Below are 22,821 nucleotides of genomic sequence, written 5' to 3'. Positions count from 1 at the left end.
CTTATTTCGAACTTCATATTCCTTATTCTACTCTTCGGTGTTTCAAAATACCTATGTAAGTAAGTGTATATGCAGTTATTTTCCATAATAATTATCGTTATATTTTGCCATTGGCGAACTGTATTTGAAATCATTTTTAAGGTAATGAGCTGTAAGAAAATCTAGTGTTCATGTCAGTGGATTTTGTTTTTAACTTATAAAACTTCGGTGAGACTCGAATATATTTATTAAAATTATTTTAAACGGGGAAAAGATGTTGGTGGATCCTCTGTTAGAGCACCGTCTGTAACAGGTCCTAAATGGGCTGATTTTTAATGTGTAGAAAATGTATTTTTTCGTCAGATATCGATTTAATGTGGTGGATGAATAGAATATTATATTCTGTACAATAAAAGCACAATTTCATCGCTTGTTTTAAAACCTTCCTCAGTGTGTCCGTATGTCCCCTAATACTTATTTATTTATTTATTTTCGGAACAAGTTGTGGTTTCATATTTATTTTACCCGAAGTGAGGAGCTCTTCAAACCAATCAAATTTTATCGAAATCTAATGGAAACATAATCGACAACAAATTAAAATTCGAACCCATAACGAATTATAATGTACATAGTTTCAAATAAAAATATAATTATGTAAGTAGTTGTTGTTTTTGTGACGACCGATATTTACAAAGTAATTCCAAATTTTTTTTTAATTGTGTAAGTATTTATCAATTATAATGAGTATAATTGGTAATAAAAAAAAAAACATTAAAACTAACTATGAATTAAAGATTTAAAAACTAAACTAAAATTAAAATGAACCTACTTTAAAATTTAACTAATACTTATAATATTATATAAAAACTAAAATATACTAATAAAATATATGAAAATAAAAAGAAGTTATAAAGAGAATACCCCTTCTAGAACCTCCGCCTGCGGCATTGAGCCCATAACGCTGGCTGCGTTACCTCTCTGTATTGCCAGCGTCCAAATTTACACATGTATAAGTTAACACGTTCGCGGACGCTCAGTCACACCGGTTGGACACCTAAATTTTGTATGGAAATATTGGGACTGTTATAGCATTCCTGTCACTACAAATATATCTTTTAGGTTTGTATATGACGCGTAATGCTATGCAAGGCGAATGCTATGCAATCCGCGTCAATATGAAGTATATTTTTTATACGCTACGTGACAACAAATGCTATACAATTCGGATGCATAAGCATGTCTGTCACATGACGTAGTCAAGATGGGATCTTATATGACATCGCATGTTATAGCATTCATACATCGTGCTCGATGGACTTAATGGCTGAGACTTCTGACTTCCTAAAGGCGCGATTTTTGCTCTAAGTAAAGACTCATTTGCTGACCTCTTCAAACAATTTTCTTCTTCTGTTTTGTTCCCTCTTTGCTTATCATTGTAATATTGAGTCCATCTCATACATGCCCCATCCCAAGCACGTTCGCTGTTCATTCGACCTCAAATTATGTGATACTACCTACAAACTATGTGTTGGAGACCGGCTCTAATCTAAAGGCCCAGTCATGGGTCTCATAGCATGTTGTAGAGAGCCGAGTGGCAATGATGAGCTCTCTTAAAATGAGAGGTTTGTTCTTCTAGCTGTCCAAGGGGTTCAGGCGGAGTATGTCACTTTCTTAGGACGTCACATTCTGAGGACGTCGCATTCTGAGTTCGTCACTTTCTGAGTACGTCACTTTCTGAGAACGCCACTTTCTGAGTACGTCACTTTCTGAGGACGTCACTTTCTGAGAACGCCACTTTCTGAGGACGTCACTTTCTGAGTAGGTCACGTTTTTTAGCATAGGTACGATATCATCATCATCATCATATTTCCAAGCAGATGAAGTCGCGGGTCGAAGCTAGCGCAACATATTATCTACAGTCCGTTAACTCTCAGAATGACCTTCGGATTTTAGAAAGATACTTACATCGGGTATCGGCGGTAACACGCGAAGGTGATACTGCTGTTCTGCTTTCTTACTCACTCGCAAAAAGTTAGGGATACCTATTGTCTCAATGTAAAACAAGCCCTAATTTAATGACGTTATGCTTAATATTTGGTTGATGACTATATTGCGATTTGACTTTTTGTCATAATCTAAATAAAATAGAATCAGAATTTGAAAGCAGAACGTCACACCGTCATTTACTACTTCTGGCTGAAATTATACAGAGTGGTAATAATAACAGTCACATATTTTTTTGTAGGTAAGTATATTTTTTTATAGTTTGTGTTTTTTTATTTTATCTCTAGTTTTAATTAAAATTTACTTTAATATAAAAAAAAAAAATTGAAACAAAAATTTGTAAATAATTATACAGTACTTAAAAGTCACATATTTTAATATGAATTTAAATATTTACCTACTAGTTATGGTGGTATTAACTACTCTATACAGGGTGGTACAAACCTGATGTCCAAAATTTTGAAGTGAAAACTTCTTTAGCCGCGCTGTGCACTTTTTGTGATGGGGAAAATATGTTAAACTCGCGACAGGTCACGTGACCGTAAGATTCGTAAGACGTAAGACGGACACGTGACCTGATCGAAAAACTGTTACAATGTTATTGAGTTTTCACTTCTGCCGGCACTCCCGGAGTGCAATCCGTTGTTTTTTTTTAGATTCTTCACTACGTGGGCTATCAGATTACTAATTTGGGAACTTTCCACCTCGATTCCTTTGACCGGTGACTCTGTCAAATTATGACTATTGTCACTTTTTTTTACCTTTAAAAAAAACTTTGGGACTAGCAGTTTCTAAAATAACCAAAAGTCGTTGAACTCGCTTGTTTTTTTTTTATTAGGTAAAATCTAAACTTGACCTGCTTGAACGTAAAACTTTGACTTTTGTCTTTTTTTTCCAACTCGCAGCCAAGTGAGGATGCTGATTTTTTTAGCAACTGCGTCGTTTGTAAAGGATTATTTACAAAAAGAAACATTCAAAATGATCAATAGTTTTTTTAAATAAATTAAATGGTTCACCCCGGAATTTCTTAACAAAAGTTAGAAGTTCAAAAATTCATAACTCGAGAACTATGAAAAATAATATAATATATAATATAATATATAATACATACATATTCTATAATTGAATTGAGGAATCAAAAAAAAATTTTGGACGTCGTGGTATATACCACCCTGTATAGTTTGAGTGTTGGATTGCAAGTTGCAACACTTGCAACTAAATCAGTACGACGCTGTCATTTTCTATTACGCGAATACGTCCGATTTTACCCGAAAAACGAAGTTCATTCTGAGAGTTAACGGACTGTAAGTGGTCAATCAAATTTGTCATTAAATAAGAACAATAAAAACTACACTCATCCTTTTCTTTTGGGTGCTAGTACTAGTGTAAGACAAAGATAGTATGTTTATCTCTGTCTATGTTTGAAATGAGACAGTCCTTTGACAAACTATATAACCTTTTTGTAGTTTCGGATTTTAAATAGAAAAAAAATCAGCGATGTCAAATCGGCGACATGATAGATTTTTATTGTCAGGCTAAAAGTACAATGAAATATTAATTTAAAAATTAATCGTGTAACCTATATAGGAAGAAAACAAACAAATAAATTACATTAAATATATGCAGAACATGAGAACTATGAGAGTATGGATCACTCCATACGCTGAAGTGATTGATGGCTGAACATATATTCTGAAATTCGGCAACGATATGAAGAAAAAATCCTTAGACGCCTATTCTCCACAGGTGACACGAGAAGAAACAAAACTTGTCTAAAACAAAACTGCAAGAGCTGATTTTTATACGCAGATATCCAAAATTTACACTATCATCAGCAAAAAACACGTGAGTTTATGGAAACATGACAGAAGACGCGGTATGCTGAAGAATATGTTGTCACGAAAGGAGCGGCAGTCCGTTTAAATGTAAATATGTGGGAATGACCTTCTACTGGTGTCAGCGAGCTTGCCGTGATATCTTCACCAGCTAATCACAGGGGCGAATGATAAAATCATGGTTCCTACTGTGCGAAACATTTATGTGTATTGAATCGAAGCTGTTGCCGGCCTAACTCCAATCTGTGGCTAAATGTTTTGGTGCTTGTAGTTTCTAAGTATTCTGAATTAAATAATCTGATTTAAACATAATTAGATTGTTTTTTTATTATTTATTTGTCTATTTTCACTTTATTGCATGTAACATAGGACGTTTTGCCAAATGGAATTCTCTACCAGTCAGGCGTAAGGCAAACAGAGATTGGTATTGGTATGTAGGATATAAAAGCGACCGTATGTCGAACAGCTAATCTGGTTGCTGGCAGTATACATTTTTCGTGCAGGTATATTATACTGTTAAATCGTACCTATGCTAAAAACGTGATGTACTCAGAAAGTGACGTCCTCAGAAAGTGGTGTTCTCAGAAAGTGACGTCCTCAGAAAGTGACGTACTCAGAAAGTGGCGTTCTCAGAAAGTGACGTACTCAGAAAGTGACGAACTCAGAAAGTGATGTCCTCAGAGAGTGGCGTTCTCATAAAGTGACGTACTCAGAAAGTGACGAACTCAGAATGTGACGTCCTCAGAATGTGACGTCCTCAGAAAGTGGCGTTCTCATAAAGTGACGTACTCAGAAAGTGACGAACTCAGAATGTGACGTCCTCAGAATGTGACGTCCTAAGAAAGTGACATACTCCGCCTGAACCGTCCAAGGTATGAGCAGCATTTTACGCCAACACTACTTCTCAAAAGTGTCAATATGTACCGCATTACACTTTTTGAGTTCCCTGTAACGCACCGCCGCGTTAAGTTCTGGACGTAAAGCGTCCACCACTTTTCCTGCCAAGCGCTGATTCACCCAACTTTATATTCTTTTTCGGATGCATCTGCACCAAATACAAGGCGTGAAATATACACAGAATGATACCACAAATGCGTGTAATAAGGTGCTTACCTTGTGAGAGGTGATCATCGAGCGCCAACAGGCTATAATTCACAATTATATGACCAAAACTATGACTAGTAACGTAATTATTTCAATAATAGGTATACACATTCATGCCTCACTTTTTCACATTAACCGTTATCAAAATTTTACTGTAGTGTAATTAACAGCAAGTAAACACGTTTATTTATTAAAGCACAATGAAAAACCTAAAGAAATTGTAAGAAAATCATTAATTACGATTTTATAAAAATACGTCAAAATCGCTATCGCGCACGAAATTCACCCAAATTACATGTGTCCACTCCCAGACGCACCTGCCGGGCTACTAAGGGAACTGCCATACAAAGACGAATGCTATAGCATCTGCGTCACAGAAAGGGGGGGCAATTTGGAGACGTCACAGGATAATTTTTAACTTCGATAAAATATGTAATATGGCAGTACGCATTATTTGCCTCTGGTGACTGGTAGAGGAAAAGTTGGTGAATAATATTATACTGGGGTTAAGCGCATTGATAAGCATTTCAACGAAGAAATTTAAAAAGAATAACGGATGCAATAGCAGGCGCGTCACCAAGGAAGAGTACAAAAACGGATGCTATGCAACGTGTTGTTTGACATAATTATGTATGAGAAGGTTCATAAGTTCTTCAGGGCAAATAATTTGAATGGGCCAACAATAATAAGATTTTCATAAACGTTTTCAGGTATGGCAATTGACATCGACTGGGTTCTTGAGAAATCTACTTGCAGATTTTTTTTTTAATACGTAGCAACATATGAACATTTTTCGTGTTTTGTTATATTATATCTGTGTAAGAGTTGATACACAAAATATCAACTGCCTATTCTACTACATACTAACTAATCATATAAGTAAGTATTCTAACTGAATTTTGTACTTAAGTATATATTTTTTAATGTACCTCCCGTTTTATCTCCTTGGCACAACCTTAGGTAGTTATTTTTAAATTCGGCTTAAGGATGACTCACGTAAGAACAGGCCGTGTCCGGGCCGGAGCTTCCGACGCATCGTTTTTCATGCAAAGCATCACGTGATCGCCTGTCATGTCATGGAAAGTAATCTCCGGAAGCTCCGGCCCGGACACGGCCCGGACTAACGTGAATCGTCCTTTAATTGTGGACGTAACATAATCTAATTTATATGTTAAATCAATTTTTTTTGAGCATGAACGTTGCGAGGAATACGAAGTAAGCGACACATGAGTCTTGTAACACAGATTTAAAAGCAAAAGTTATTCCTCCTATCAACAAGTTAACAGCTTGTGTCACTGGTAAAATCTTCAACATTGTAATATTTGAACATATTTCATTGGACGTTTTATGTTGGTTACACGATATACATACCTGTATTAGTCACAGTCACATTATTGTCTGACACCTTATTACCGGCTGGCGAGGAACTCGACGTATGCTGGGTATCACTTTCAGCCACAGGAACGCAAATGATGTTATTAATCCGTGTATCGGGTGTAGGCGGTGATGTAAACGTATTCTGCCTACCGTGCAAAAGAGGGTTGTGCCGAAAAGTACAACCATCGACCCCGGTTGCTTTTGCATAATTTCCATAGGTGTGAGTTGTCTTTTAGACATCTATAACAAACTTTGTGTTCACGCAACCAACGCCACCTGCGGTCAACAGATAACGACGTAAATTCAGTGCAAATTTTAATATTGTGGGATTTTTTACAATAAACACACTATCTTACCAGGCCCCGTAGACAACATGCCAATCGCTATCGCTCCGTAGCGATCGAAATGCAACTGTCACTGTCACACTAATATGGAAGAGCGATAGAGAGACACAAAGCGATTCGATGGCGAAGCGCAAGCGGTTGTCACCTTGGCTAGGCCGCCAGTTGTTTTATTTTTGTCATGAGTGACGGCATGTATATTTTCACGTTTAAATGGTTTATTCATTGGAAAATGTACTCGTGATTGTTGTGGTATAGACGTAGAAAGCCCTACTTCTGGCGATAAAGCGAATTTAATATAGCGTTCGTGTTCACGTGTTAGAAAATCAGATAAAAGTTCTAACTTTGACTTGAGATGGTTTGACGTTTCTGATAAATCTGACGCATAATCAGACCATCTCATTTTCATTACAGGGTTAAATTTTCCTAGAATATTATGAAACAGCTCCGGCGATTGTAAATATTCTCGTAGGCCGAGTAATTTCATAGTAGACAAAGAATTGCGTACCTTATTAGCGAAAATACCTATCTCCTTTAGGTCAGGCCCGAGCCGAGGCAGCGTTTTCAAAATCTGAACTTCGCCGAAGACAATAATTTCGGGACAAGCAAATGTACGTTCGAGTGCTGCCATTATATCTTCGGAAGCAGCCGCGGTATTGAGTAAAGAGGCGACGGCCTCCCGGGCGGGCCCGCGGAGTGCGTTATGTAGACGCGCTGTATTTTCTGCGGGGGAATAAGAATTTTTAGTACTATCAAATAAGTATTTAAATTGAAGCCATTGTGACGAGTTGCCATAGAAAGTTGAAAGCTCAATTTTAGCTTTTCTTGGCACGTCTCCAGCAGCCACGGCAGCCGTATCGGCAATAGCTTGTAAAAGCGTGGCAGAGCCGGTTATTGGCTCGGTTTGATCTTGACGGCGGCACTCGTATTTTTTAATTTATTTTATTTTTATCTTTATTTATTTTTCATCTCAAGTTAGGTTATTTATAATATGAATATAAAAGTAAAATATAAAAACACTTACAAAACGATAAAAAATACATATAAACACATTATAAAAAACCTAACCTAGGGTGCCGCCAGCAGCGGGGCAAGGCCCAAGCTACCGGTGGTTAGGGCCGCAGAGAGAGGAACCGGCGGACTATCCGCGCCGTGTCCAAGATCACCGCCTTCTGCATCTGACCCTTGATCCATCCTTATTTTATTTTATTATTAAGGTTCACTAACAGTGGCAACAACAACTTATGCACTAACACACTTGCGTACTATTCAATTGTGATTGCGCCACCAATTACAGGCGAACACAGCATGCATATTACTCTAAACATTTTAATAGGATAAGAAGAATTACAATGATGCCTAATAAGTCTAATAACTAGATAAAAACTAAACAATAAATAAACCTAAAATCTACAAAGTGGAATGTCAAGAGGCACTTCAATCGGGAATCGAAGTAAGTTTCTTTTTGAAACTGCAACTGAGGGGAACATTAACTTGTTCGGCGCTGGTGCCGGTTGTGAGGCACTCGCGAGACGTCCCGGGGATTTGCGGGTCGGAAGCTGCGGATGGTACGGTGGCGTCGGCCGCACCGTGGTCCAACTTTTTGGACTGGCCGAGCCTACCCGTGGCAGGGGTACCCGTTTCCGAGCGCGTCATTGCGCTTTTAGCCGACTGCTTGGTTTTAGTAGATCGCAAGATCATGAGTGAGGAAGAAGGACCAAATGAGAAGGAGGAATTTACCATTTACTTACGCTGGTGCCGAGTTCAGAGCACGCAGAACGATGGTGGTTAAGGGCCACGGATGACGGTGGCGTCTGAAAAGAATGAGGTCCGGCCATTGCGGCTCGTGGACCTTTACTCCAGTAAAGATACGCTTACGTTAAACATTAATTAGTAATAGGCAATTTTTTTTTTATTCCTGTTCTTTAGATCATTTTAAGATACTTTATTTTCGAATCCAAAAAACTTTCTGTCCGGAAGTAGGTAAAAAAAAATAGTTAAAAAAAAGAGCCGTTCTTGTTTGTTAAAAATAGTAATAGTATTTTTAGTTCGTAAACGTGACGAAAATAATATTTATAATGAGTCGACAATGGAATCAGTCAAAATATTAACACGGAAAATAACTCATTCAATAAATGGCGGGGCCTCACGGATATACGTCGTGACTTGATATAAAAAAAAAGTAATAATTAGGTCTTTGATTGAATTACCATAAAACTACCTCATTAAGCTATTTATCCGAGAATCCGACATCAATATTATTTGTATCACTTGTATATATATTTACGCCTTAAACATGCTAGAAAAAATGGTTATAGATATAATTTCTTGCAGACTTAGTTCTGATAACGTTCAAAGTGATATTCAATACATAATCACACAAAAATATGGTCAATGTAATAAATATGTGCATTTTATCAAATTCGCTAAATGAAACTACCAAATTTGAACTCTTTGCGCTAATGCTAAGGATTACATTTCCTTGCGGCGCGCGGGGACAGTTTCAATGCGGGCGGTGGCGGGAGTTCGTGCCAAGGACGCGTGGATAGTATGTAGGTAAGTATGTACTTACCTACAAGTTGCTACAAGTGACAGGCCAATTCAAACGTGCGCGGGCGTCTCGCTCGCACCAAATACACTCGAGTGCAAAGAAATCGGACCACCCCAGCATTTTAAACATTTTTTCAATTTGTATAAAAACTGTAAGCTCGATCATGATAATTTAAATACCACGTGGTAGATAATTTTCTGCCCTATCAAATGACATCAATATTCAGGGGTGGGGATGGATATTTTACAAAATATGGGCCTGGAAATCACCCCCCTCCAACTGCCTCATTAGCGCATGCACTAATTGACCACTTATCATTAGGTATATAACCAGTCATTATCATTGTTTATGCATCTTTCGTGATTGGTACGTCTTCCTGAACACTACTCTCATCGCCTGAACCTGGAAAAACTGGAGAAAAATGTATACTACCCCGACTGAAGCCGGCTAAGCAGTTGTCCTATTCCAGGGAGGACTTAGTCAACGTGCAGTGGCTTGACAACTCAACCTATCGAAGTCATCGGTTCAACGTGTCTTCCAGAGATTCCGCGTAGATGAGACGCTCTCCAGAAGACCCGGAACTGGCAGAACTCGTATCACTTCTGAGAGAGATGACCGTTTCATCGTTATTACCTCGCTACGAAATCGTCGACTGAATGCCGTTCAGCTTCAGCAGAAGCTCCTAGAGACCAGGAATGTGTCTATCAGCCGATGGACAGTTAGAAGACGACTGAAGGAGAAGGAATTGACAGCTCACAGAGCTGCAAATGGCCCAAAACTCACCCCAACACATCGTGGACAGCGACGCGTCTTCGCTCGCGAACATGAAGAATGGACCCTTCAGCAATGGAGTCCCGTATTTTTTTCCGACGAGTGCAGGATAACTTTGTTTGGCAATGACGGACGGGCACGAGTCTACCGAAGACCTGGGGAGCGGTTCTCTCAATGCTGCATCGAGGAACGTGTTGCTTATGGTGGGGGGTCAATCATGGCTGGTATTTCTTTGGAAGTGAAGACGGACATTGTGTTCATCGCAGGGCCAGGTACCAGACCGAATTCAGGCGGTTTGACTGCACGTCGGTACGTGGAGGAAATCCTGGCTGATCATGTGGTCCCATTTGGGGGTTATATCGGCGATGAGTTCATCCTCATGCAAGATAACGCTCGGCCGCATACAGCCCGGATCACTAAGGAGTACCTGGAGGAGGTCGGCATCAGAGTCATGAAGTGCCCAGCCCGCAGTCCTGACCTAAACCCGATCGAGCACATTTGGGACGAGCTGAAAAGAAGAATCCGAGCCAGAAATCCCGCCCCTGAAACCTTACTGGAGCTAAAGACTGCGATCGAAGAAGAATGGGCGGGCATCCCTCAAGACACTGTAAAAAAATTAATAAGATCAATGAAAAACCGTATGACTGCATGTCGTAGGGCTAGAGGAGGCAACACACGGTATTAAAATGCTGAAAATTGTTTTAATTTTTCCTTGATTTCCTTAGAATCGCAGTGTTCCCAGTACGCATTTTTAGGGTGACAAAGTTCTTAGCCCTGAAAGCCTGAAAATATTGGCAGCAAACCTATCAAAGGCACATCAATTTATAGAGGAAAAGCCAACCTTTCATTAGGTATATAATATGTCACAGTAGCCCTTACAGTTTTTACAGAAATTGAAAAAATGTTAAAATGCTGGGGTGGTCCGATTTCTTTGCACCCGAGTGTATTTGTGCGGCCAAGTCAGAGCAAAATGAACGCGCGCGTGAATGATAGCTGATTAAAAATAACTGATATCATATCCAATATTATTGGTTGATGTTCAAATTATATTCGTAATTATATACGTCAATTATGACCCACTACAAAAATAAAAATTGCGCATGACTATCTATCGTTCTTATTTAATTTCAGAATGGCATAGTGTGGAGTGGCATTATAAAAGGAATACTTATTATCGTAGTCATTTGACAGTTTTGGTGACACTTTCACATTCTGTCACAGCGAAGTGTGTAGGCCCACTCTTTAATTTGATATTAACGTCTATCCAACAACTTTGTCAGTAGAAAAAGGCGCGAAATTCAAATTTTGTATGAGACAATAACCCTTCGCGCCTAAGCGTCTGTAGACTTTTTTTTTTCAACAAACGTATTATATTGACTATTTCGTGCTCTTTCAATTCATAGTTTACGTTCCATAATAAGTATAACATAGTAAGTTCCATAATAAGTATAACATAGTATAATAAGAGTCGACGTGAAATATATGTTTACACTTTTGCACCTTACTCCTTTGCAATAAGGCGAAAAGTACGGCTTTAAAATGACAGCGTTTTACACAAAAATAAAACGCTAATTAAATAACTTACCATATTCGGAACCTAAGAATAAATAATATTGAGAGTGGCAACACTGTCGTAGGGGGCTATTCATAAATTTAAGTCATTTCAAATTTGGGGGGGGGGGGGGGGGTCTGGACATCGGATGATGGTAGCATGACGCAGGTGGAAACGGTGTCATTCGAAGCATGATTTTTTGATGATTTTATGGGGGGGGGGGGGGGGCGACAAAAATCGTCAAAAATAGATGACGTCATGTATGGACAGCCCCTAGGTCGTATTGTCTTTTTCTAGCATATACGTCCCTCTCTACCCCACACTCCTACCACACAGGCAGGTTGCTTTGTCAGTTATACAAGACAAATTTTCAAGTCATTGTCTCAATATTATACATATTTGCACCATGCAGGATTAAAAATTTAGGTTCCGAATAGAGATGCACCGGATATTCGGTTACTATCCGGTATCCTATCTCGCCCTTATTTTAATATCCGGACGGATACCGGATACTAAAATAAGGGTACTAAATAACTATGCTTGATATCGGAATATAATCGTACTCGATTATTATTTTAAAACAATTTAAACGTTCCATTCACTAGCTCGCGCACTAATTTCGTACCTAGTGATAGACCTATATACCGCGCGAAAGTTCATTACGAAACAGGCCAAAACTTCCACAATGCGCACCTGAAAAACCTGAATATTTCCGCCGGCCGAATATTCGGCGGCTGAATACTGAATATTCGGCCTATGGTCAGGCCGTACCTCCCGTATCCTGTATGCGGCCAAACAACTATCCGTTGCATCTGTAGTTCCGAATATGATAAGTTATTTAATTAGCGTTTTATTTTTGTGTAAATGCTGTCATTAAACAGTTGTACCGATATTCGGAACCTAAGAATAATATTGAAACATGTTTGTTATCGCCTGGTGGTGGGAAGACGCCAAACCAATGTGATTATACATATCCTATGATATACTTATTATGTGTATGTAATATAATTATATTATGAGTGTTTAATTAATAATGTAGTACGTACACCCTTTATTGTAACACCTGTGAGGAGAGAGATATTTAGTAAAGTATACAATTTGATAGGTACATTTTGTAAAATTAACATTTATTGTATTTATTTATTAATTCAAATAACAAATTGCACCTTACAGCTAATGCCAAAGCAGCACAATTTGGAACACATTAACAACATAAAGCATTTTTAACATTATTTATAACTATACAATATACAGCTAAGACACATGTATTCATTATAATAAAATAAATAATAAATAAATAAATAAATATTATAGGACATTTTTACACAAATTGACTAAGCCCCACGGTAAGCTCAAGAAGGCTTGTGTTGTGGGTACTCAGACAACGATATATATAATATATAAATACTTAAATAAATAGAAAACAACCATGACTCAGGAACAAATGGTATGGTGGATTATGGTATGCTACTCTTAGGCATCTCTCTTTCTAATATCCTCTTGCACTTTCACATCACTATTCCGGATCGTTTTTATTTGCTAGATAATTTAACGGACAACTATAGTACATTGTAGGAGAGGACGGAAAACCGCTAAAAGACGGACGAGTGAGTTTGAGGGCCGACACGTTGGTGGAGGCCCTCGAATAATACGACTCCATCTTTAGCGTTTCCGGCCGAGGCATTACATAGTGCTTTTCACGACTACTGCGAGGAAATAAGGAAACATTTGGATAACTATAAGTACTAGCCCGCGATTTCTCTGGTAGCAAATTACTAGCCACTGCCTGTGCTGTCTCTTGAATTTCGGTAGGCGTCAGCGTAAGAATATCATTTTCTTCACTAGAAGAACTCATTTTTATAGCGAGCGTAGATACGTGTTTCTTATATTTTATAGTACTATCCAATTCAGTGAGAATTTTCCGATCCCGCCTTTTTTCTTTTTTATCACATTTAAGAGGCGTTTTTATGTTGTTTGCTTCAAACGGACTCTAAACTTAGAAGCGTTTTTGCTAAAAAAACCACAAACAGCTACAAAAGTAAAAAACGCCTTAAGCGTGAATCGAATGAACTGACTGAATGAATGAATAGTTTGACATTTCGTTTTTTTTTAAACAAGAAATTGGTCCTATAAATAACCTAAATTTATTTTTGAAGGAAAAGGTTGCGCCAAAAAAGACCTTTTATTGATTTTTATGTTTTAAATTATACTCATTGCTGTAGCGAACTGTCACCAATGACAGATGATGATAATAATGAAACATTGTACACTCGCGTGCAAAAGTATTGCATCACTTTGCATTTTTTCGTCCGCATCCAATATATTTGTAAACTGGTTAATTTCTCTAAATTATTTTAATGTAATCATGTTCCTTGAAGTTTTAGCTTTACGAAAAGTAAAAAAACATGGAAATCGGCCCAGTATTTTTCAAATTATCGGCATTTTCCCGATTTGTGAGCGGTTTCACGTTATCACGCGCACGAGTTGCGTTACCCTTGACCCTTATAAAACGGGGGTAGAGAAGGGGTTGTTATCAGTCACTTATCAGAAGTCGATCGTTACATATCTCCGCGTATTTTCCCGTGAAAAAGACCTGGAAAAATGGAAACCACTGAAGCTGAAGTCCGCCAAATCATCCAGCCCCTGCAAGCGGGGCGTAGCCAACGTTCAGTAGCTGCCGAGCTGAATTTAAGCCAATCTGCAGTTTGCAGAGTTTACCAGAGGTTCCAGGGGACTAGATCCTTTACTCCAAGACCAAGAAGCGGCCGCAGAGAGTGTACATCAGAGAGGGACGACCGCTTCTTTGTCACAACATATCTCCGAGATCGACACCAGACCAGCATTGCCATCCAGCAGCGTCTGCGTGAGGTACGAGGAGTGGCTGCCAGTGAGTAGACAATAAGAAGAAGACTTAAGAAAGCGAACTTGACACCCAGGAGGCCCGCAGCGGTGCCCAGATTGCTGGCGCGACACCGTACAGCCTAAAGAGAGTTTACTGAAAATCACAAGGACTGGACCATTGAGCAATGAACCCCAGTTCTCTTCTTGAAAGAGTGCAGAATGTGTTTGAATGGATGTGACCGAAAAGGAAGAGTCTACAGAAGGCCAGAAGAACAGTTCGCTCAATGTTTCTTCTCCGAAAGGGTCGCCTATGGCGGTGGATCCGTAATGTTCTGGGGCGGCATTTCCTACGACGGGCGGACAGAACTGGTTTTCGTGCCTGGCGGGGGCCGTGACAGTGGATTGACCGCTGCCAAGTACATCACTGATATCCTGGAGGAACATGTTGTTCCTTATGCCGGTATTTTTGATGAGGGGTTCATCCTAATGCAGGATAATGTCCCGTGTCATACCGCTAGGGCCACCGCAGCCTACCTTCTCGAAGTGGGCATCGACACAATGGACTGGCCAGCGATGAGCCCGGACCTTAACCCCATTGAACACGTGTGGGACTACCTAAAAAGGAGGGTTCGAAAGCGGAATCCTGCCCTGGTCAATGTTGAGGAGTTGAAGGGAGCCTTGCTGGAGGAGTGGGACGCTATTCCTCATGATCACATTAGAAAATTAATTACGTCTATGAAAAACCACTTGGTTTGTGAAAGGAGGCCTGTAGGTGGCAATACCAAGTATTAATTTAATAATAATAAACGATATTGTATTAAAAAAATGACTTTTATTCTCAAGTTTCCGGATTTATTTTTGGAGCATTATGCGACTACTTTCAGTTTTATGATTTTTTATAGTCTTCAGATTCGAAATTTCATTGAATTTACCATTTTTCTAATGCGTTACATTATAAGCTTTCAGTTGATACCAACATTTTCAGAATCGGGTATAGAATTACAAAGATATTGGGTGCGGACGAAAAAATGCAAAGTGATGCAATACTTTTGCACGCGAGTGTAGTAGTGGTGGTTCAAGTGCTACAGCTATTGCCTACTTTCCAGCTTGGTTTTAGACCATCTATTGCCACATTTCCGAACAGTGGCGTGAAAAATTTAATTATTTATTTCACACCAGCTCGGAAAGGCTTACTTTGCACTTCAAAGACTGAGAGCAAAGTTTCATTTTATTCACAAGTGAGGCAAAGGAATCAAATGCAAATTTTGAGTTGTTTTCTTATGTTTGCTGGTAGAATTGACTTTTAAATCATAAATATGTAATAAAATTCATTTGTATTTGATTTTGTATGATATTTTTACATTTAATATTTGCTTCGGGTTGGTGTGGTGAAACATTTTGTGTTTCACTTGGGGCAAATTTTGTTTAACCCTCGTGCTTTGAAACCCTCGCAACGCTCAAGATTCCATGTTTCGAATGTTTTACTTGCTCAAGTATCAATATTAGCACGAGCGGTTAAACAACAACTTTGCCCCCTTGTAAAATAAATAACTATTTCAATATAGTCAGTTAAACTGAGGTACAAATTCAAAAACTCACCAGCAGTTTAGCTTCACGACCTTCCAGATGGAAAAACAGCATGCCAATGACTTGAAAATTTGCCTTGTATAACTGACAAAGCAACCTGCCTGTGTGGTGGGAGTGTAGGAGCGAGGGACGTATATGCTAGAAAAGGGCAATACGACCTACGATAGTGTTGCCACTCTCAATTAGAAATGCAATGGATAGTTGTTTGGTCGGATACCGGATATTCGGCCCGACCGTCGGCCAAATATTCGGTATCCGACCGCCGAATCTTCGGCCGGCGGAACAATAAAAAAAATAAAAAATCATTTATTTCAGACCTTGGTTCATACACTTACACCAAAAAACTAATTAACTACAAACTAAATTTAACAATACCTACATTTCGGTTTTTAGGTGCGCATTGTGCAGGTTTTAACCTGTTTCGTGGTGAACATTGGCGCGGACTCATTTCTATGTTCGAAATGAGTAGGTACCTACGCGTGCAAGTGAGTGGATGTTTAAATTGTTTTGAAATAATAAACGAGTAATGTACAATATGACCGTGACTGTTTCTTAAATCCAATTTGTTTACTCTGAAATCAAGCAAAGTTACTATCCGGTATCCGGCCGGGTATATTATTCTGAGGTTCCAAATATCGGTACAGTTGTTTAATTGTTGCTTAATTTGGAGATTGACCCCAATTTCATTTCTGATCAAATCGGTCGATTTGATCATCCCGTCTGGACTTCACTTAACAGCCGTAACACATTACCGCGCCGTTCAGGGTCACGGTGCGCCAAACCATAGCCTGATGTCATGTAGGTATGTATAATGTACTTAGTCCAAAATTATGTTATTTACTAATTATGTTATTTACTAATTATGTTATTTATATGCATTAAACGTTAAATCTGAACCAATTCGATTACTATTCTATAGTGAAACACATTCAGCTTGACTAGAAAAAGCGCGGCAAATTTAAAACATGTATAGCGTTAGGTTTCAATAGCGCTCAGAGACCTGACTTTTATCTCGATATCGTAATTTTCTAGCGACAAATCCATTATCTATACAAAACTGTCGCAAAAATGTTATCGCTTGTATATCGTGGTACAGGATAGGATGGAGCCATATACTTTACTACTTGCTTGCAAGTATCGTAATTAAACAGTGCTAAGTAGTTAAATACGCGCAATGTATTTTTATGTCATAAATAATGTATTTATTTAATGTTAATTTAGTATTAATTATAGTATGTATATTGTTTTATCCACAAATATGAATAATTGTAGTTAATTTACCAATAAAACATAATTTATACGGCCACAAATAAAATATTAAATGCTTCTAAAGTCTGTTTGGTTATTTCTACATGGAAACGAAGTCATTTCAAATTATAAAAACATTAACTGAACACCTTATTGCCGCCTGCAGTCACCGCTCGCCGCTCAGCTATCCGCTGTCGTTAATACCACGGCCTTACGTTTTATGACACTGAGTCGCGTCAGGGGAGCGACACGGTTCGGTGCGCTTGCGTTCAGTCGAGTTTTGGAATATTACTGCAAATTTTTGTTGTTTGTTAATTTGTTGGTTATTGTTGTTTGTTAATTTGTTGGTTGTGGTGTCGACTTTTATTGCCCTAGTCGCCAAATGATGTTACTAGTGAAATTTTAACCGACACCACACGGTAAAAATAAGTTTAACAATAATTACTTAATTAAAAATCGAATAAAAACGGTATTTCTAATGCATAACTTATATTTTTTGCTATTCAATTAAAGAGTACTAACAAAATCCTAACTCAATTAATTAGTGCAAATATTTTAAGGTTTGCGATTCCTGCTCGGCCTTGCGTCGCAAGGTGCCCGGTACCACTGTATTGCAGCATTAACTAGAAATGCTTACTTTGGGGAACATTAGCAACTGTCGTTTTTGATAATTACATTTTAGTGGTGAGGGGTGGTACTTAAATGACCGCTATTGAAACCTAAAGTTTAAACTTATAGGCGCGAAGATTTGATTTCCCTAAGAAAATTTTAATTTCGCGTCTTTTTCTGCTATCAAATTGGGTGTGTGTCAGTATAATAGCCCTATATAATTGGCCTATTATTGTATTAAATTTAACGCGCACGCAAAGACGGAAAGCCTGCAATTACGTAAAATTTACTTTCTTATTTACAGCACTCTTGCCCAGATTAAAGCTGATAATTAGTTCGAATCTAGTCTCCCATATTTTTTACGTTCACTGGTACATATGTTTTGACCGAGTAAATAGTAAATATACTAAATACTTTTTAAATATTCGCGCTCGGGGCGATGGAAGTTTCATCGTTCCGTCGCCCCGCTCCATGCAACGACCAATCGCGTTAGCTCGCTGGCTCGTGCGCGGCAACTTTAAAGCAACGATAACGTTTTTGATGGTTTTTTGTGTTACGAATCATATTTCAAGCCGATTTTTACAGTATTCGATGAAGGAGAACTCATAATAAAAATCCCATATGATATTGATCTATTACCATTTTTAACCAGGCAATTAATGCACAACCCCATAAAACCTCCCATACGGTATTATTTAGTGTACGATTAAATTGCAACGCTTGTACTTATTGTAATTTGGAAATAATGAGAGAAAAAATAGCCTATTACCATTTTTGAGGACGGAAATATACTGAATTTAATAATAACCGTAGGTTACTTACTTTAAATGTAGGATACAGAATTATTTTTTGTGTGATTCATGCTTAATGTCATAAAGCAAATATTTCTCTATGAGTATAAATTTAAAAAATGTTATTAATATTTTTTACAAACTTTCTGTGATTTTTTATATTTTTACATTTTTTTTTAAATACCTAAATGTAATATATTTATTTGGATTATGTGTCGACGTAATCACTAGATTTATTATCTGTCCCATACACCGAAAATTTCAGCTATTACTAATTATTTCCATTCCGCCATACTAGCCGAGCGTACCTTTCTTGGCCTACTTGCAGAGCCCACCCGTAGCAACCACCGGTACATTGCAGTACGTGTCTAATCTTTTGCGCGTTTTATTCTGGCTTTTCCACTTTGGCCAAATATTGACGGTAATGGCCAAACATTTTTTTTAAACAATATATTAAATAAATTCTAAATAATTTTGTAAAAATAATTATAAAATTTGTGTAAATTGCCAACCAGGCAGTCGGCTAGTTGCGATAGATTTATTTAGCGAACTGACATACAAAAATATAAACAGTCAAACATATAGATGGTCAAGCAAATCTTGTCAGTAGAAAAAGGCGCGACATTCAAATTTTCTATGGGACGATATCCTTTCGCGCCTACATTTTTCAAATTTGCCGCCTTTTTCTACTGACAAGATCTGCTTGACCCACTGTACATCAGAATTTAAATATGGAATTAAAAAAGAACTTAAGACTAGACATAGATAATAGTGTAAAAGTATCAAAAACTATTTACATATACACCCTTAACAGCTTGTGTGAATTTTGCATTTTATTACACAGATTAATAGAAAAAAAAGAGTACCTATGGATAACAACGGTTTCATAGAAAATTAGGCCAGCTTTGGGTGCGTCCACAGGAAAGGTGTGAATGACGTGCGTAGGAGAAAAATACACGTTCCATTCAGTTAAATTTTATAAATTCTTTTAACTTTATATTTCATTATTTAGAATATTTATATGTAGGCCCTCGAGGTCACAAAGTTACAATGAATACTATTCATTATAATTTACTTACCGTATAGTCTAATTAACGTGATCCGCAAATAGCTTTGAGGGCGTTACCCATAGAAATAACAATCGTATAATTTAAATTAGATTTTCTATTTCCGCAAGCAGACAAGTACCAAGCGATAACTAGGCAATTAATATGTACTTATAACTAAAGGATAAACGTACTGCGTACGTATAAACTTACAAATCTGTCGATACATACGAATATCAAAATATGAATTTAAGGAAAATATCGTTCATGTTGAGCTAATCTAACCTTATTTTATTTTGTAATAATGTGCAATGTAGTAGGTACTTACTTATATTGTTTAGATTTAGGTATATTTCGATTTCTTTATTTTATACATTTATTCAAAAACAAAACTTGTAAACTAAATAATATTAAAATTAAGTAAGTATAAACTAAATAAATTAAAACTAATAAAATAAATAAAACTTACCCACCTATCTTAGGCCCTCCAGATCTGTCCCCTGTGGAAGGGTGCCCATAAGGCTGGCTACATTCCCACGCTAGATAGGTATGCCTATATTGCATATTCTTTGGCCCAGAAATGAATATCAATGTCAATTATCCCACATATTATTATTAGTACCCACAACACAAGCCTTATTGAGCTTACTGTGGGACTAGGTCGATCTGTGTAAAATTGTCCTATAATATTTATTTTTATTAATTAATTTATTATATTTATTTTATTATGTTTCTCTTCTCATCATAATCGTCAGCAATGACATAATAAAAAATACTTCGAGCAACACGGAAGGGAGGCGGCATTCGCACTATTTCCCCTCTGCCGAGGTACAAGATTAGCGCGTCAATCTAATCTAGCGCGGGTAATAAAACTAGTTGCACTTGGATTTTTCACTAGACCGAGTCCAGACGCGCGCGTGAACACTGCTGCACAAAAATGCCTGTTTGCTCGGTTTTTTGTTATAAAAAGAGGTCGGACCCATCAAATTTACAAAAAGAAAGTGTTATATTTCACATGTAATATTTTTTTTACATATCATACGTTTAATTACATTCAAACACAATTATTATATTTTAGTCTCATGTAATTGTTGGATTTATCGATTTTGCTCGCTCAGTACAAATAGCGGATCGGTCGAGCGACAAATCCGACTTCTCATCTCTCAGAATACAATAACATACTTCAACGAAAATGTGTTAACACTAACAATAACATACTCAAACAATTGAATATAAATTTAAAATTGATGTAAATGTAAAAATTTGGAATCGTTAATAAAATATCAAATAAGGACAAATATAAAAATATAACAAAAGAAGAAAAAGTCATTTTTAAAACACAATCAAATCATAAAAAACGATTGAATAATTAATAAAATTACATAAGTAATAAAAAAAATACCACAACACAAAACTACACAATGCCACCATTCAACCTGCTAAACTGATCAAAAATGTGTCGAGCGTGTTTTAATTGGATTATGTTGCACCCGAGTAAATCTGTGCACTTCCACCAAAATAGTAACTTTCAGCTTTGTTAATACAATGGGGCTGTAATACCAAGCTCTTTGATGTTTTCCACCTTTTTTTTGCTAATGGAACTGGTGTTCATTAACGAGAATTTCCGTCCGAATTTGCTCAAATTTTGTTGAAAACTTGGATAATCGAAGAAATAAATGAATACGGCCGCTGTGTCGCCAATTCTCTTCTTTTGAACTTGGCTGCCGTGTGTCTAGATGTTTAAGACAAAATTTCGGTCGATAACAAATTCAAGTAACTTGATCAAATTTATAATATAGGTACACGGTTTTGATATGATAATTAGAATAAAAAAAATCCCGTTACCATTTTTGTGCATATTTAAGTTAAAAAAAATTAAATAAGTTATACCTTTTACGTCCTTTTTCGCTACATGAAAAGGCTTAGGTACAAATTAAATTAGAGACAATTAAATTGTCGCCGGATTAAATTAAAGGTGAAAAATCGTATGTAAAAAACTTAAAGAGTATTAATGCCGTGTCAAGAAGATGTATTATAAATTATCTTTTTATGGCTCGTTTTTTAATGTTTATGTAGATTATGCCCAGGCCGCGAAAAAAAGGCTGCGATGGAAAATGCTCGACGACTATGCCAGCGTGGCGCCCGCAACCGCAGTTGTACAACTGCGAAAAACAAAATGTACTCTATTACGGTGGTCGGCGCAGTTTTTTCCTTGCTTTTGGTTTACGCATGTTGAAACTTTGTAACTAGTTTTATTGAGACTGCGCAATCGAATTACCTTTTGTTTTGATTTTTGGAGAATACCTACTTAAATCATTAATGCAAAGGTTCCTTGGCATTGAAGCGATACTTCTTTTATTATCTAATGTATGATAATATAATATATATGTTAATGTGTAATAAAATAATTGTTAATACTTATTAGCAAATCAATACCTACACAAGATTACTAAAATGGAAGAGATAGACCTCAACTTCTGATAAATAAGGCTAACTAACAGTAAATAATTCAGTATAACAAAATTTTCATCAAAAACTAGATGCAAATTTTGAGTTGTTTCATCATGTTGAGGAATTCACTAAAGGCAGAGGGAAAATATTTCCCACCTTACTTTGCACTTTATTTAAAAGTGATAGGGTTCAATTTTACATAATTCTCGACACCCCTATGCCTTGAAAAGGGTTAAGTAATCATTTTGAATGATATATATTAAATAGCGTTCATTTGGATTTTATTTAGTAATGTTTTACTTTTACAGTATATTATCGCATTTTGTTTAATTTTGTGTTACTCGGTAGAATAATTTGTGCCCTGAAACCCTCCCAACGCTCACGAGGAGTTAAACAACAATGTTGCCACCTTGAAAAATAAATAACTATTATAAGGCACCTCTCCTAGACTGGTAGATTACAAAACAAAAAAAAGTAAAGATAACACAACATATAAAGGCCTGCGCAAACCGGCGGACGGCAGCGCAGATTATCGAAGTGGATTTCCTCCACGCAGCGGTATCGAGGAGGATTTTATGAGAGAAAATCCTCCACAGTACTCTGGCGCACTCCGGCGGTCAGTTTGGGACTTGGCTTGTTACCACGGAACCCTAAAGGGGCGGACTGATTAACAGTCCGCCGGACGGTATCGGCCTGTCAGTTGTTCGGAACTGTCAAAATTTTGTTCTAACTGA

The sequence above is a fragment of the Cydia splendana genome, chromosome 10, assembly GCF_910591565.1.
Source record: "Cydia splendana chromosome 10, ilCydSple1.2, whole genome shotgun sequence".
In the NCBI taxonomy this organism is placed as follows: Eukaryota; Metazoa; Arthropoda; class Insecta; order Lepidoptera; family Tortricidae; genus Cydia; species Cydia splendana.
This window is presented reverse-complemented; position numbering follows the sequence as displayed.